This window comes from Eurosta solidaginis, chromosome 2, assembly GCF_040869045.1.
Source record: "Eurosta solidaginis isolate ZX-2024a chromosome 2, ASM4086904v1, whole genome shotgun sequence".
NCBI lineage: Eukaryota > Metazoa > Arthropoda > Insecta > Diptera > Tephritidae > Eurosta > Eurosta solidaginis.
The window spans coordinates 244649468-244666043 of record NC_090320.1 but is presented as its reverse complement, the minus strand read 5'-3'; the positions used below and the strand labels follow the sequence as shown (position 1 = coordinate 244666043).

At 36.9% G+C, this 16576-nt stretch overlaps 1 protein-coding gene and 1 pseudogene across 2 annotated transcripts in view; one reads left to right on the top strand and one right to left on the bottom strand.

Annotated features, from left to right (window-relative positions):
* Positions 1-16576, top strand: part of GramD1B (GRAM domain containing 1B) — a 344163-nt gene that overhangs the window by 305773 nt on the left and 21814 nt on the right. The gene's annotated exons all lie outside the window — the stretch shown is intronic.
* On the bottom strand, positions 5687-6487 carry LOC137240138 (uncharacterized; annotated as a pseudogene).

The window sequence follows — 16576 nt, the reverse complement described above, 5'->3', positions numbered from 1 at the left end:
ATGTTGGAGACTGCTGGAAAATATATAGATATCAGCGCTGCTTCATATTGACTAATTTTTCGAAGTTAAGAGCTACATTTTTGTGATAGACGCACACATCTATACTTATGTGTTGATTCCATATTTATTTTGGGAAAATGTATGCCTTTTTGTTCTGAGAATTTTTCCAATGCAAGAGAGCACATCAATTGAAATATTTAAATATATTTCTAATAAAAATAAATTATTCAAGGCCCACTTGCAGAACGGCAAGTTATACACGTCAAAGTGGAGGGGTTACCACGACAAAAAAGATAACCTACCGGTGTGCAAGTGGGCCTAAATGTTCATGTAATGCTCTGGAAGAGTTAGTTGTTATCTTTGGAATGCAGGTAAAATCGATTTTCTTGAATAATAAATTTATTACTTGTTATTTTCCAAAGTGATGTTAAAACGACGAACCTCCAGGGAGGGGCTGTTGGGGTGCCGTGATGGATGCTCAACTTAGCTTCTGTAGTTATTTTGCCTATAAGTTCCAAAGTATAACCGCATTAATTTATTTTAATGCTTCGTAATATGCATATGTACCGTCAGAATCACCATATTAGTTTATTCCACTTTAATGCTTCACAATATAAGATCTGGACTTTATGTTGAAGAAGATCCAACGGTGGTCGAAAAGTGAGGGCTAATCTGACACCCACCACCAATCTACCAAAGGTGGAGGCTAACGTGGGATCTAGCACTTCCTCCCAACCATAAGACCTTTCCGAATTAGGAAAGATATAGGTTGCCTTAGTATCCTTATTGCAGATACTTATGTTTGAGTATAGTATATGGTTCAAAAGGAACCTAACCTCTATCGTTTGTTGCGCTTCCTCCTGGCAGAATCGTCATGTAAAATTAAACAATTAAGTAAAAATAAAAAATTCAGTATTTTCGTATTGCGCTAAGAGCGATCGAAAAATTATTGAATTTATTGGAAAAATTGGTTCTTATTTATACCAAATTATTCTAAAAAAAGTGGCCAGCTCGAGGTGAGTATATTCTTTGGATCGAGCTGGATACATAACAAGCAAGTGGCCAGCGCCAGAGTTTATTGTACTTTTGGCACGTGACCAGGGTTGTTGTCTTTGAGAAGTTTTAGGCCGGATTTTTTGTCATATGTAAATATTCGCATATTTTTAAATGCATATGCACTTTTTTAAGTGCCCCTATACCGACACATTTATATACAATTCCTAAAATTTCATTAAGAAGTTTATCTTCACGGATCCATTCAATATCACAGCTAATCCAAAGTTTTTTGTTGACGTGCGAGCGCATTCCAAATAAATGTCATCCGTTTTAATTTCATCACCGAACCACCACTAACATTGTTTTCCACTTCGAGCAATATTTTCGCACCAAACTGCGTGGTCTTACGCTCTTCCATGATGATTTTTAAGAAAGTCTCCTGTGATAGTTGCTGCTTCCATTGGAGTTCTAAACGTTTTGTAAGCATTCGCAAACAATGTTTGAATAATCTAAATTTAAAACATTTAACATCGAAAACTAATTATTAACATAATAATTGCAGTCAGAAACACATGAATTTTGCTATACAGATATCTGACATGCGATCAAAATTCATTTTCTTGATACAATAGTCAATGTCTATTGGCAATATTATGGGGTGTCGTGGTTCTAATTATTGTCGGAATCGTACTTGAAAACAAAAAATATATAAATATTTCTACCATAAATAAAAAACAAATCTGCGATCTTAAAAACAAGATATGTAATAAAATCAGCTTTGCTTTAAACTAATGGGAGAAATATTTATTCATTTCATATTAAACTCCGATTGCCAATAGAACCTTTGACAACACCCTGTATTAAGGTTACTTGCAGAGTAAGACCTTTTCGTTCAATCGTTATATTAGCCGTGTTTTTTAACACGCGCGTATACGTTTCGTTTGCGCGTGTTAAAAAACGCCTATCTTCGCTTAGATAATGCTTAGGTGACCCATCTAGCGGCTGTGGTTAAACAACTAGCTACAGCAACAGGGTGTACCGAAAAGTGGAGACGCAACGCTCTGATAGCCATAGGGTATAACATATAGCTGAATCAGTTGCGATGAATTGTGGACACACATAGAATACATAGAATTAGTGTAGAGGGTGAAACAAAGACACATATTTCAGTTACATCTGAGTATAATGCGTATTGAAATTTAGTAGGACAAAATTTATGCGCAGCAATTTCAGAGGTGTATTTATAGTTTGTCGACTAGCAGTCAATATAAAGTTTAAGCGTAAACGGATATACGCGTGTTAAAAAACACGGCTATTGTTATGGTTAAGCATTTTCTATGGGAGCAGCAAGGAAGGCAGTCGGCATGATGTAGTGGTGCACAGTGGCTAGTCATGTCGGCTGGGTTGGGTTCTTGCCAACCTTGCTGTCCTGCGCCATAACAAAAAAAAAAGTTCCTATCATGCCTTAAAAAAAAACCGTCAAAATCTGACAAAAAACGCAGAGCCGACTCAAAACGCTTGAAATTCAAATCAAAAGGACATCCGGCCGAACCGGATGTCACGGACAGACCGTTAACATTCAAAAACTTATATTAAAGTGTATAATGCATGTGTTTGTTCTACTACTTGGCTACTTGGCAGTTACTCACCCGGTAGGCTGATACCTACTTAGCCGGCAAGAGGCCGTACCGTGGACCTCTGCCGCGTAGTTACTGATAGATGTTGTTGCCGGTTCTGTGTTGTTGCCGGTTATGTGTTGTTGCCGGTTATGTGTTGTTGCCGATTATGTGTTGTTGCCGGTTAAATGTTGTTGATGATTGACCTGATGGCATTTACGATTGATATGAAAGCTTACGAATATTCATCGTAAAATTTTATTTTAAATCATTCTGTTGTATTTTGTTTAAAGAAATGCCGAGTAATTAAATTTTTATTTTTTGGCGTCTTGCAAATCATTAGTTCATATTTGGCTCTTGCTATATGCCCAACCTTGTCTTACCGTCCACAATAGTTGATAAAAAATGTACCCACGAAAAATATGCACAATTATTCGTACGCTTTTTTGCTGGTTTCCATTAAGGGAAAAGCAATTTTCTAAAAGTAGGCAACGAAAAACACAATTGCCCCTATGCATAAAAAGCTTGCTTTTGCTTAGACCCGATTTTCAAATCAAAAGATGTGTATTTTGTTGGTGTAGCAAAAACCTTGTTTAAAAAATCAAGTCCAACAAAGATAAGGACGAATAATTGATATGGTTAAGCGCACCTAATTCGCTGTTTAAAGCGTTCCCTCACCGTCCAGGTTAGACAATGACCCGTACTCGTAGTTTACGCAGACCCTTCCGTTCCATAACCTAGTACTCATGAACGCGGCTATGTATGGTATTAAAGTATCAGTGCTTAAAAAGCTGTTACTTATGTGAACTACTACCCAATCTACATATGTCCATGTTAGAGTAACAGAATATCTCAGTGTTGGTTAGCGTTGACATAGTCCTTTTTTGGCTGTTGGCCCCTGTTTAGGGGGTTGGCTCCTTTTATATGGTGGGATGTTGCTGCTGGTGACACGGCGGTGTCGACGATTTGATGGTGGCGATATGGCTGATCACAGTGGCGGTGGCGAATTGGTGGCAATATACCCCTTTTGCTGCCCCATGATTTGGCGTATAAGTTTGGGTTTATAATGGAAGCAATGCACTATGGCCGAAATTGCGATTTTAGCGGCAAAAATTACTTTCCGACAAGCTAGCTTCACCAAATTTGGTGTGTAGACTTCTAATGATAAAAAAATCGATTTGAGAAAAAAATGGGCGGGCCACGCCCCCTTTTTTCAAAGTAGTGGCAAAACGTACTTACTGGCAAGCTAGCTTCACCAAATTTGGTGTGTAGACTTCTAATCATAAAAAAATCGATTTGAGAAAAAATGGGCGGGCCACGCCCCCTTTTTTCAAAGTAGTGGCAAAACGTACTTCCTGGCAAGCTAGCTTCACCAAAATGGTTACACGGACAAAAAAGCAACTTGAGAAAAAATTGAACGGTCCACGCCCTCTTTTTCCTATATCCAAAACCCAAATTGTCGCCAAAAATACTTACCAAAAAGCTGGCTTCATCAAATTTTGAAAACGGACTTCTTCTGACAAAAAAAAAACTTTAGAAAAAATGGGTGGCCCGCGCCCACTATTAAAAAAATATTGAATGCTACCAAGAAATTAATATATTTTATAATTCATAAATTTATAATTTTAAAGAAGTCGTAAATGCTTATGGATTAATCTGAAAATAACAAAAATAACATACATATTCTCGAAAGATATAGGGCTTAATTATTCATGGCCTGTTTCTTCGTTTTCAGCCGCTTCTAATTCCAATGAATAATTATTTATCGACTCTAAGCTTACATCAGAATCATAACTATAATTGCAGCTAGAGGCTTCTTGAGATGTTGAAGGTAATAAAAGTTCTGGTGGCAATTCAGGCATTTTAAAAAGAACAATGACTTCTCAAGGAAAAGGAAGTTTTTTTGAACTATTTGTACGTTCTTGCAAACATAAACTTGAAATATATGGGTCAGAGCTATCCGTAGCTCTATGATACATGCAAGTATGTTGTGCACTCTTGAATCCTTTCGAGCGTGACCAGTTCGATCTTTTTTATAATATTTGTTTCGCGCCTCAGATGCATTTTCTGCCAGGATACCTACGGGTACTACTGAAGCCTCAATTATTTGTGACGAATGCATTAATATTTTGTGTATTGTGGCAGACATAGAGTACCATCCGTAGTTTTGGAAAAATATTTCACTGGTTTTAATGCAATGATCACGAAACCTTTGAGCATCAATTTCAAATTTAGAGGAGAAAGCAATTAAGATTATGTGTAAATGTTTCAAAAAATCAATATTTATACCAGTAATAGATGCTAAAAGGTTCGTGCGAGAAAATGCTCTTCTAGCTGTGTTGCCATGGTTGGTGTTGCCGCTGCCATTTGCTTTCGGCTTATCGACATGAAGCCCCATTTGAAGCAAAAACTCTTTTTGAATTTTTTGTTTCTTTTCTGCCAGGATTCTCTTCTCTTCTGCTCCACGAACTTGCCATTTTTTCAAATCTAGCTTGTATGAAAGTTTTAAAACAAACTCGAAACTACGAATCCACGCATGCAAAGGGCTTAATCCATATTTCAAAGCGTCGGTCTTCGGTTCAAAATTAGGAGAATCAAAGTTTCTTATAGTTCGAAATTCCTTTGGACCGGCATGACAGATGGGACATTGCTGTGCACTTTTAGTTTCTGTCAACACATTTAAGACTTTCCCATCTATTAATGTCATATATAAATTATATTTTACTTTATTTTTTTTTTCCCATTACTTAGTGTGTATTGTAGTGGTTTCAACTCCTCAATCTGTTTCTTTATGTTGTGGTTTTCAGTTAAAATTTGCTCTTTTGTTTCTTATAAAAACTCCACTTTTAAGGGTCTACAAAAGCGTACTGACTGAGGTGTACGGTTTACCCAAATGTTATACCCTGCTGATAAATTATTTTTATTGGAATGACTGATGTCACAAAAAGGGAATGATCAAAACTTTCCGAAGTATTTTCCACAAATTTTTGTTTAAACAAGCTGTGACCGGTAGAACCATCAAACCCGTAGCTCGAAATTAGGATCGATTCTTCAACATCCATTGTACACAATACTTAATCTTGATATTCAAGAATTCTTTTAGCTGTGTGGTCTAACAAATTTTGCAACGACACTTCGACATAGCTTTCATTCGCTTTGATTTCATCCGGTCTACATTTCAATTTGCTTTTATAAACTTTATCATAAGTCGCATAAATACTACAATTGTGTTTTATGTTTAATTGCCGCATATTTGAGTACACCTTTTTAGTTAATCCGTTTTCTAACACAAACATTAGAGCTTCATCAGGTGATACTGACGTAACTTCTTTATGGCTAGTATTAAGAACTTCTCGAATTTTGGATGGCCGATTTGGAGATATAGCAACTTGTTGTAGGACAAATTTCAAATCCGTTACGTGGGATTTTTTGGCAGATATAGTGGCAGCATGAACTAATAATTGCGCATTGTCTCCTTGCTGGGAAGCTAATTCGGAAGCTAATCTCCTTTTATTTCTTTCGCAGCTATCATCATACGTCAGTTTTGGTCGCCCAATAGTATTAATCTTTTTCGGCATTACAAAAATTGTTTCACGACTCAACCATTTCTTATTATATTTTCTAAATGCATTCTCATTTCTGGTTTGTTTATTTCATTTAAGTTTAATAAAATTAGATAAGTTCCGAGCTTTAGTACATATCAATTTATTTAATTCACTGTCAATTTCGTACGAAATCTTTCCTTTTATGTAATTCGAAACATTCCTGTTGTTTCTCAACCAAAACTCAAATATTTCAGAATTTTTGAACCTTAGTGTTTCTACAAAAGTATTAAAAATTCTTTCATTAGCAGTCAAATCATACACTTTTACCATGACATAAAACTTGAGTTTTCTACAAACAATCACATGTAAATAGTTCCAATGACACTTCAAAACATTTTTAGTTTTACTCCACGAAAAACGATAAAACTCTGCAGAATTTCACAAAAAAAATACATACAAAAAACCACCAAAATAAGTACGAAATAAACCCATTTAGCAAACTATATTTGTATATAGTAAAATTACTCACCTCGAGTAATAGAACTCATATTTACAAAGTTTTTTTTACAAGAATATATTATTAAAAAACAGTTTTTAATTTTATAAAAATTTTGCTGCTTCACTTGTATTAACACGTACTAAAAATTTTGTAAACATTACCAGCTGTTTGTACATAAACAGGGTTGCCAATAGTAAATTTTTTTTTATCTTTTCTTATCAATATGTTGGGTATTGAACACCATCAAAATAATTGCAAAAATTTTAATTTGAAAAATTTACTTTTTGCCGCTAAAATCGCAATTTCGGCTATAGTGCAATGGTGCGTACACTGTTTTACGCACAAGTTCGCAGGCATTGATGACCCATATGCGCTGCTGAAGAAGGCTAAGTAAAACCTTTGCTCCTGCGTGTAGATTTGATTTATGCAAAAGTGAAATATACATATGTGTGAAACGGTGAGTTTTCGGAAGAAGAGCTGGATGCTTCTCTTCATAAGGTATGTCAGCATTTCGAAGACAACCACCAACTGAGGAAGCTTCTGTTCCCAATTCTCATTTCCCGGAGGTACGGGAAAGACGTTGAAGGTTGGCCCTTCTTAAGGCTTTCTATTTCTTGTTTGTATTCAAGACTTTGTATATAGGATACGATTCGCCAGAAGGTTTGATCAAGTTCACTTGAAGATGTATGAACTGACTTCTGTGCGAAATAGTTTGCACTGGGCGGAACCCGATTGAAAAAGCAATGTATATATGAAATTATGTGAAGAACTTTACGAAATGAGGAGCAGCGTTCAATGATAATGTTAAAAATGTCTTCTTGATTATTTTCAATGTTGTACTTGAAAGTTACCACATTGCGACGTTCTAAGTCTGGTGTTTCAGTGCACGTATCTAGCACAGGCCAATTATCTTCGTTTAACTGAAGGAATTATGGTCCTGAGAACCACATGGTTTTGAGCACCTCTGATGCGCTACATCCCCGTGAAACAATATCTGAGGGTTTACTTTTTGTTGGAACATGCCTCCAACAAATGTCCTTGCTATTTTCTTGAATATCTGAAACACGTTTTGCAACGAAACAGTTTAGTATCGATGTATGATGTTTCAGCCAGTGTAAGACAACTTTTGAATCTGACCAAAAGTAAACTCTTTTACGCAGTTCTGAATCTTTTCTTTGATGTGATTTCACGTTCGTGTAAGTAACAATGCTGCACATAATTCTAGTTTTGGTATATACTGACTTTTGATGGGAGCCACTTTTGATTTAGATATATGCAGAGAATATTGAAAATAACCTTGTACGAGTGTTCGAATGTAAATCGCACAGCCATACGCACGCGATGATGCATCTGCGAAACCATGAATTTCGCTGGCACGGTTCGGAAAAGTGAAAACAAATCTAGGAACTTCTATTTTGTTGATTTGTGGCAAGCCCTCTGTTATTTGCAGCCACAAATCGGCTAGATTCTTTGGAAGGGGATCATCCCAATCAAGTTGTTGAATCCACAACTCCTGAATAAGAATTTTGCACCGAATTGTGATTCGGCTCAGCAAACCCAATACGTCGTATATTTTAGCAACGCATGATAAAATAGAACGTTTGGTAATTTTTTCATTGCTAACAAATTCGAAGCGAAAAAAAAAATCACATCAACACTTGGCTTCCATGCCATACCCAGTGCCTTTGTAATAGTTTCATGGCTTCCCTTTAAAGGGGTTTCGCTTGTTTTGTCAGAAATTACCTTTAAACTATTTGAGTTCCACTTGGCTAAGTGAAGTCCTGAGGGAGAGAGCAGTTCAGTGACTTCATTTCGAATTTCCTGCAGCTCTTTTTCACTATCAGCCCCAGTAAACAAATCATCAACGTATAAGTCCTCCTTTAAGACTCTAGTACCAATGGGGTAGATGTCGCGAAAGGAGTCAGCGATAAAGAACAGGCATCTAATGGCAAGGAAAGGGGCTGAGGCCCCATACCATATCTTACGGTATTAAACTGAATGTCTGAAAAATTCCATACTTGTATTTTACCATGACAATAGCAGTGCGTATTATGGCTCTTCTGAATGACTGAGTAACCATGGACGTAGTAATCTGCGGTGTACTAGCTTTGGCGCCGAAAGATTGTTTTGCATTAAATTTAGTAGCATGATTAACCGAAGCTACTGCTGAAGGTTTAGTGGCAGAAAAATGTATGGTGAGATGCTTTGCACACACGGCATTTAAATGTAGATGGGCATTTCGAGACTGCATGTTCTTTGCGCAAGCAGTGCAAACACGTTCCTGAACGCTTGACAAATTCAAATCACTCATTAACGGCGAGCGCAAGGAACTCAGAGCAACTCCCTATGATATGTCCTGTGACGGTCGCCAAATGTATGGGGGTTTAAATATATTTGTCAAAACACATGAACGTGCATTTTTGCTTCGGTTTGCTTCTCCTCGGACATTTCGAAGCTTATGAGCAGGGGGCATATTACCTTCTCCAAAGCTTCAAGTGTTTCAGCCAACATTGCGGACACCGTGGGTTGAGATAAGGCCAAGTTGAAATCATTTCCAACACTAAGTTGGTATGAGCCTTGTGTCAAAAAGCGTAGTGTTGTTGCTAATTTTATTTCATTAGAAATAATTGTTGGTCGTTTCCCTACTTTCATGACTGGTACTATTTGCTCCAGAAGGTACGTAAAAGCAGCTTTACTTAACCGAAAATAATCAACAAATCTGAAATAAATTAAATATAAACATGAAAGTTGGTTAATTACAATTTAGCAACATTTTGATTATATTTTCCATTAGTACACACCGCTCTGTGGTGTAGAGGAATCGTTGTTGGTATACTAATGGGAAATTTAATCATCCACTAATATCTTCACAAAAGTTTAGAAACAAGTTCCTTATATTTTGGCTGTAATATTCACTTATGCACTAATAGAAATTGCAATGAGCAATTATAGTACTTACTTCGTATCTGGCAAATTAAATATGTAAGATGTTTGACGCATTTCACTTCTTTTGAGGAACAAAATCTCCTTACCCTCCTCATCGCTTGAACTGGAACTTTGCACAAAAAAATCTTTAAACACAAGTTTTAATCAAAAGCCGAAATAAACACAACAAATTGTAAGTAAACAATTATCAAAAATATAAGGATCGTAGTTTTGCTGTGAAATTATCGACAACACATCAACGTCAATACCATGGTACAATAACCAGGTAAAAGCATCAGAGTTGCATTTTACATGTTTTTTCATTCGAAGGTGGTCATAAAATGTCAAACTTTGTTTATGTTTACATTTTTTGTTTATTTACTTTTGATGTGAAAATTTATTAGGTAATTCTTTACTTCAGCTCACAACTACTAAAACTCATCCAAAAATATCGGGAGAGGTGTCAAAAGACGCGCTTTGGACCCAGGACCACGAATCCGAAAACGGAAATTGAAAATTTTATTTCTTTCCAGATATATTTACAAAGTTGAAAATTTTCATGTGGCTGTTGTAATTTTGATGGTGTTGAGTACCCACAAAGAAAAACTGTGGGTAAAAGAGTTTTGCGTGGATATAGATTTGGTCTCCCATGGTAATTTTTTATAAAGAAAGGTGTTCTGCGCAAAATTACTATGGATCCCACCCCCGGTTTCGGAGGTACCCGCGGGTCTTTTTTTGGTTTTTCGTTAATATCTTTTGAACGAATTAAAATTTTTATTTTCCACCTTCGCATTATTTATACTGATGTCAAGACGCGTCGTTTGACACCTCTCTCGATATTTTTGGTAGCATATTAGCAGTCGACCCCTCAACTAGACTATTACCTGCGCAAAAATACTATGGATTCCACACCCGGTTTCGGAGCGCTCCGGTGCCATTTTTCAGTTTTTTGGGAATATTTTTGACAGATATAAAATTTTTAATTTTCGCTTTCGGATTCGTTGTCCTGAGTCCAAAACACATTTGGACTATGGATTCCACACCCGGTTTCGGAGCGCTCCGGTGCCATTTTTCAGTTTTTTGGGAATATTTTTTGACAGAAATAAAATTTTTAATTTTCGCTTTCGGATTCGTCGTCCTGAGTCCAAAACGCATTTTTTTGACACCTCCCGATATTTTTGCACGGGTTTTTGCAGTTGTGAGCTAAAAAAGAATTACCCCGCAAGATCAAGGAAGAGGAAAAATTGGGAAAAAGCTTGTGGCGTTGGCTTCCCTAAAATGGCTTAACTTTTTCGCTCCATTTTCAGGCATGTGACCTTATTGTGGGAGCTCAGAGAGTAAATTTGATGCCCAACTCCACTCCATCGCTATATTTACCGTCTTTGATGTAAATATTGTTTCCCGAATGTTGCAAGATAAAAAATATAATATAATTTTATGTATGACTTAGCAGTGCTAATCAAGAGTTTGCAAAAAAAGGAAATCTCATCATCCCCAACGGTCATTCCTACAGTTATCTACCAAAATATCGGACAATACTTTCGCCGCTACAACGTGAAGGAAGGACGAGGGATAAATAATAAAGTCCCTTCTACATGTTCGCTTTTTTTAAGTGACACCGTTGGAGCGAAAGGTCAACAAATATCATCAACATTACAACGCGCATATGAAAATTTTCAACTTATTTGCAAATATCTCTTGTCCAACACAAAATATTTTACCTGCGCCCTCTGATTATTATTGTCGAGGTCAATGCACGTCTTTTAATTAACACCTTTCTCGATATTTATGGACGCATATTATCAGTGTCATGCTGTCGTATAGAATTACCAAGAGTTGATGCGCTGGAAACGTTGAAGAAGTGATTCAGCTGCTATATGTAAATAAATAATAATAATAAATTAAATATACAAGTTAAGGAGCCAAAGGACTAGGTCTCCAAAAAGTTAAAGTTGGGGGCCGCCCCGCGGTCCCATTGCAACCTGTAAAGATCCAAATAAAAATAGTTTTTTCCGCTTAATAATATTTACCATTTATTTCCGTTCAATGTCAAAAACAGACTGACTTTATCATTAACTTAAACTAAGCTCTAAGCTTCTACATTAGTCTAAGTGATTTCATAATTGCTGACTCTGCACTTCTCACGATTGGCCAAAATAATATTTTATCGCTTGCGTGGCGAATCACACGACTTGCATTTTGTCCGCATATCATATCGCTTACGCTGCAGTTCCCATGGATTGCATTTTGTCTGCTTACGCAATATGATATCGGATCAATTACCTACGTTGGCTTTGCTTGTGTTTGTTGAAGTGTGGTGTCAGCACATTCTTACAAATAAGTGTATCTGCCCCCTTGTTAAGTGCGCTGTGCGTACTGATCTGCTGGTGAATGTTTGATTTCCCACCGTGACTGTTTCGTTGTTCAAAATAATGACGTACGTTCCATTTAGGGTTGTGGAGTAGTTCCTCCCTTGTAATAGGCCTTCAAAGTTTGTAACAAATATTGTTGAGTCTGTGATCATCTCGACGGTTTTGGTGTTGTCTGGTTCAAAGCGGCATTTGGCATCGCCACCTTTAACTAGCCTAGCTAGCCACCCGTTTTCCCGAAGTTTAGTCAGGGATTTGGGAGAACAAATTGTTGTATTGCTGATCGAAGGGCAATCCTCGTTCACCCCTAACGTTTCAACTTCGTTTATTAGCATTTTTTTATAGCTGAGATCAACGTGTTGTCCTTATATAACAGCGGCCCGTGTTATTAGGAGTCGGTAGCCATCTGGTTTTACCTTTGGCATTGAGAGTACGTACAAAAGTGTGCTACCGTTAGAATACACGGAGGCCGACCCGTACTCTATGGCTTCAATGGTGTTCTGATATGGTAGGGAATCTTCCTCCATTCTGAGCCTTCCAATCTCGTCTCGATCAAGAAGATTTGTGTTGATTACGCCAGATTTCGCCATTTGGCACGCTTGAACGACTTCTGACACCTGTTCCTTCAAGATAAGGACTTTGCTCAGGTCAAGAAGTTCGATATTCTCCTCGCTAATGTTTTTGCTTATAGCGTTAATGTGGAGCATCGCTTCGTTTGCTTTCTCGATTGCCTCGCGGGTACCGTTGAATAGTTTTTCGTTGACCCGGTACTGGTGATTGTTGTTTATTATCACGTCATTTATGCTTCGAAGAATATAGTCCCAATCCGCTGCATCTGGAGACCCAGCTATCCACTTCCATGCAGAACCAATCCAGTCAATGGAATGTACCCTTCGTGATTTGCTTATTTGTAGTTCATCGAGACGCAGCTTAGTTTGATTTAGGTGGAATTGTAACACAGTCCGCACAGCCCTGCTTGTAATATCGTGCTCTGTTGACTCCATCAATTTGACCAAAGCCGTGTTGAAGTAGTTTAGGTCGACCACATGGACTAAACTGAAGTGTCCGTTCAGGATCCAACCACGCCCGTGCTCAATAGTTACCAGAGGGGAGCCATAATTGTAGATGTTGAGGCCGTACACGCCAGATATTAAAAATAAACTGTGTTCCATTATGGAGAGAAAAAAACTCATTAGTGTTGGTAAGATTAGTATTGACCATTTTTTTTGTTTTTAGGCACTTTTATTATTTATCCCAGGGACGGTGAACTAATAATAAATGGTTACATAATGTAAATCTTCTTTTCTTTTGTGTGTTTTTCTTTTATTATTACTATTTAAAGAACATTCCATTGTATAAAGAAAAAAAAAATCTTTCCACACTAAGGGAGAAATTAAATTTTTTGTGTGCTTTTTTGAATTGAACTGCAATTTATTTATGTGTTTTTGTTGCGTTTAAATGTATTCCTATATCCTACCACCGTCCCCGGCTACCCACCGTGGTACTTGGAAGGTCCACAGGATCCGAGATCATGGATATGAAAGGGAGGTAGTTTGTAAGCGTTAAAGGTTACTACCCTTGGATCCTGCCGCCTTACAAAAACTCGTGGTAAAGAAGCTGAGGAAAGAGGATAATATTTCTAAGAATTACTGAAATGTTTCCTCTTTACTCCCTTCTTTAAAGTTTTTTATATTTTTTTTTTGTGTTTTTTTTTTCTATTTTTTGTTTTGTCTAATTTGTCTTTTTTAGTAAGCGCATAATTAGTTTTTTGTTGTGGGCAGATTTCTTCTGAAGAAAAAAAAAATATTTTTTATTTTCCTCTTTTATTAAGCGTGTAATTAATTTCTTGTGGGCAGATATTGCTTCATTAAAATTTTTAAACGAAAAATCGTTTCCTCTGTTTTTTTTTGTATTTTTTTTGTTTTTTTTTTTTTTTTTGCAATATTTTATGTTGCCTCTTTAATCTCTTATGTGGTTTGTTGTAGAAAAGATCTTTGATCTTGAAATTTGGCGGACGCCTTTTTTGCGTCGTCTGTGCTATAGAATTTCAAATCTTTGTGGTCGCTTATTGGGTCATCTTTTTGTTGTTGACTTCCCGTGGTGACCTTATTATATATATATATATTTTTTTTTTGTTATATCTTATGTTGGCGTATTTTTTATCTGCGCTTTATGAATCCTTTTGCCAGTGTCTGTGAGCAATATCACTGTATTGTCCTTACCAACCGTTTCCTTTTTGTAAAGTGCCTTTTGTTTTAATTTTATCTGTTTATCCCTGACGTAAATCTCATCTCCTGGCCTAAATTCCTTAGCTCTTTTCCTTTTTTTATTCAATCGGAGATTTCTTAACTCCTGGTTTCTCTTGATTTGTTCCCTGATCTCCTTGTGGACCCTACTTTTGAAGTTGGTTAGGCCTTGGTAGTTAATTCTTTCGGTTCTGTTAAAAAATATGTCGCTAGGCTTCCTCTTCGTTACAGAGTGTATTGTTGTGTTGTAACGATCGGCAGCAATATACACCAATTCCTTTGGTCTAGCGTTATTAATTTCTTTCCGGAGACACCGATAAATCTCAATAATGGTAGAGTGGAATTTTTCGATCTGGCCGTTTACTTCACTTCTTTGAATTGGAGTCTGATATAGTTCGATTCCTCCTCTTATGTAGTTACATACCAAGGGAGTCATAAATCCCCTCTCATTGTCGGTGACTATCATTTTAGGAGTTGTGAAATAGTGTATTACTTTGGCTAGCTTATCGCGGAGAGTGACGGATGCTTTGTTTTTAATGTGAAAAAGCTTGGCAAATTTTGAAAATTTGTCTATGCAAGATAAAAATTTCTCCCCTTGAATTTCAAAAATGTCCACATGCACTATTTCGCATGGATATTTCGGCACTTTCCGGTGGTACTGCCGGATGCCTATCATACTTGTTAGCAAGGCAGGTTTCACAGTTAGAAGTGAAATTTTTTATCTTACTAGCCATTTTGGGAAAATAATACTTTTCCAAGACTTGTTCCCTATTTTCTTTTGAGTTTCTATGGGCCCTCCTATGTTCTGTCTCTATTATACCGCAAATCCTATCCTCGTTGGCCACATCCTCGACCACCCTCTGAGTTATCCTAATTTGTATAAAAGGAAATGTTCTATATATACTTCTTGTAGGAGTTGTAAGTAACTTTCTGGAATCTTTATTCCATTTATAAATGCCGGGTTTAGACGTTCCTTTAAGGCTTCGGTTAAGCTGGCCTTTTCAATTATATCTAGTCTCACATAATGACGAGTGAATCCTGGATGTGGGTTTTCAACACAAGTCATTGCATTCCCCTCCGTAAAAATTATTTGGTTTCGGAAAACGTTCAAAGGGACTTAGTCTATGTGATTTCATAATTGCTGACACTGCACTTCCCACGATTGGCCAAAATAATATTTTATCGCTTGCGTGGCGAATCACACGACTTGCATTTTGTCCGCATATCATATCGCTTACGCTGCAGTTCCCATGGATTGCATTTTGTCTGCTTACGCAATATGATATCGGATCAATTACCTACGTTGGCTTTGCTTGTGTTTGTTGAAGTGTGGTGTCAGCACAGTCAGTCTGCCCCCTTGTTAAGTTATATCATTTAAAAATCAGCTAATTACCTTTATTTTCCATTTAAAATGCCTTTTTCCTCCAGCTTCATCAGCAAACCAACTTTTTCTTTTTTTGTTTTGGCTTTGTTGACGAAAATTACATGTGACATTTTTCTTCTTCCATCACTTTTGACAGAAGAAACTGAAAGAACGATTGACAGTTTATGCACAATCGGCAACAACAAAATACACGGGAGGGTTGCATTTTCGCTAATGCTTCTACCTGGTAATTGTACCATGGTCAATAAATTGATGAAGTAAATACCCGAATTTCAATGACGTGACGTTTATATTAATACGACGTGATGTCGATATTGATACGAAGTGACAGTTGACGTTGACAACCATAATAGGGGTGAATAAAATTTCAGAAAATAGTAAAAATAACCAACAACAACCAACTCACGGAGCTTGTTGCAGAATTAGAAAATAATCCAAACCTTGCCAAGGGGGTTAACAGGAGCAGTTCCAACAAATTTGCCCGGAATGGAGAATTGTGCTCTAATGGAAATCAGAAACTATGGTACTAACTTCCCATCTGGCAAATTTAAAATGGCAGACCTTTGACGCATCTCTTTCTTTGGAGATGTGACATCTCCTTGCACTCGCCATCACTCGAAGTTTCACTGTCCGATACGAAAAACATTTTAAATCACAAATTTTACACCAATTACCAAATAATCACTAAACAAATTGTAAATAAACAATTGTCAAAAGTATAGGGATCGTAGGTTTTCTATAAAACTATCGATAACACATCAACGTCAATACATTGTTTTAGTAAATACCCATTTCGCATCGACGTGACGTTGATGTCGATGACGATACGAAGTGAGGGTTGACGTTGACAACTATAATAAGGGTGATTATTACGTACACAACCTTGAAACATCTATCTACTATATATTTGTGAAAGTATGTCTGTATGTACGTTTGGACTTGCAGCCTAAACAGGAGAATGGAATCGAACGAAATTTTGCCAGGACATACCCTGAG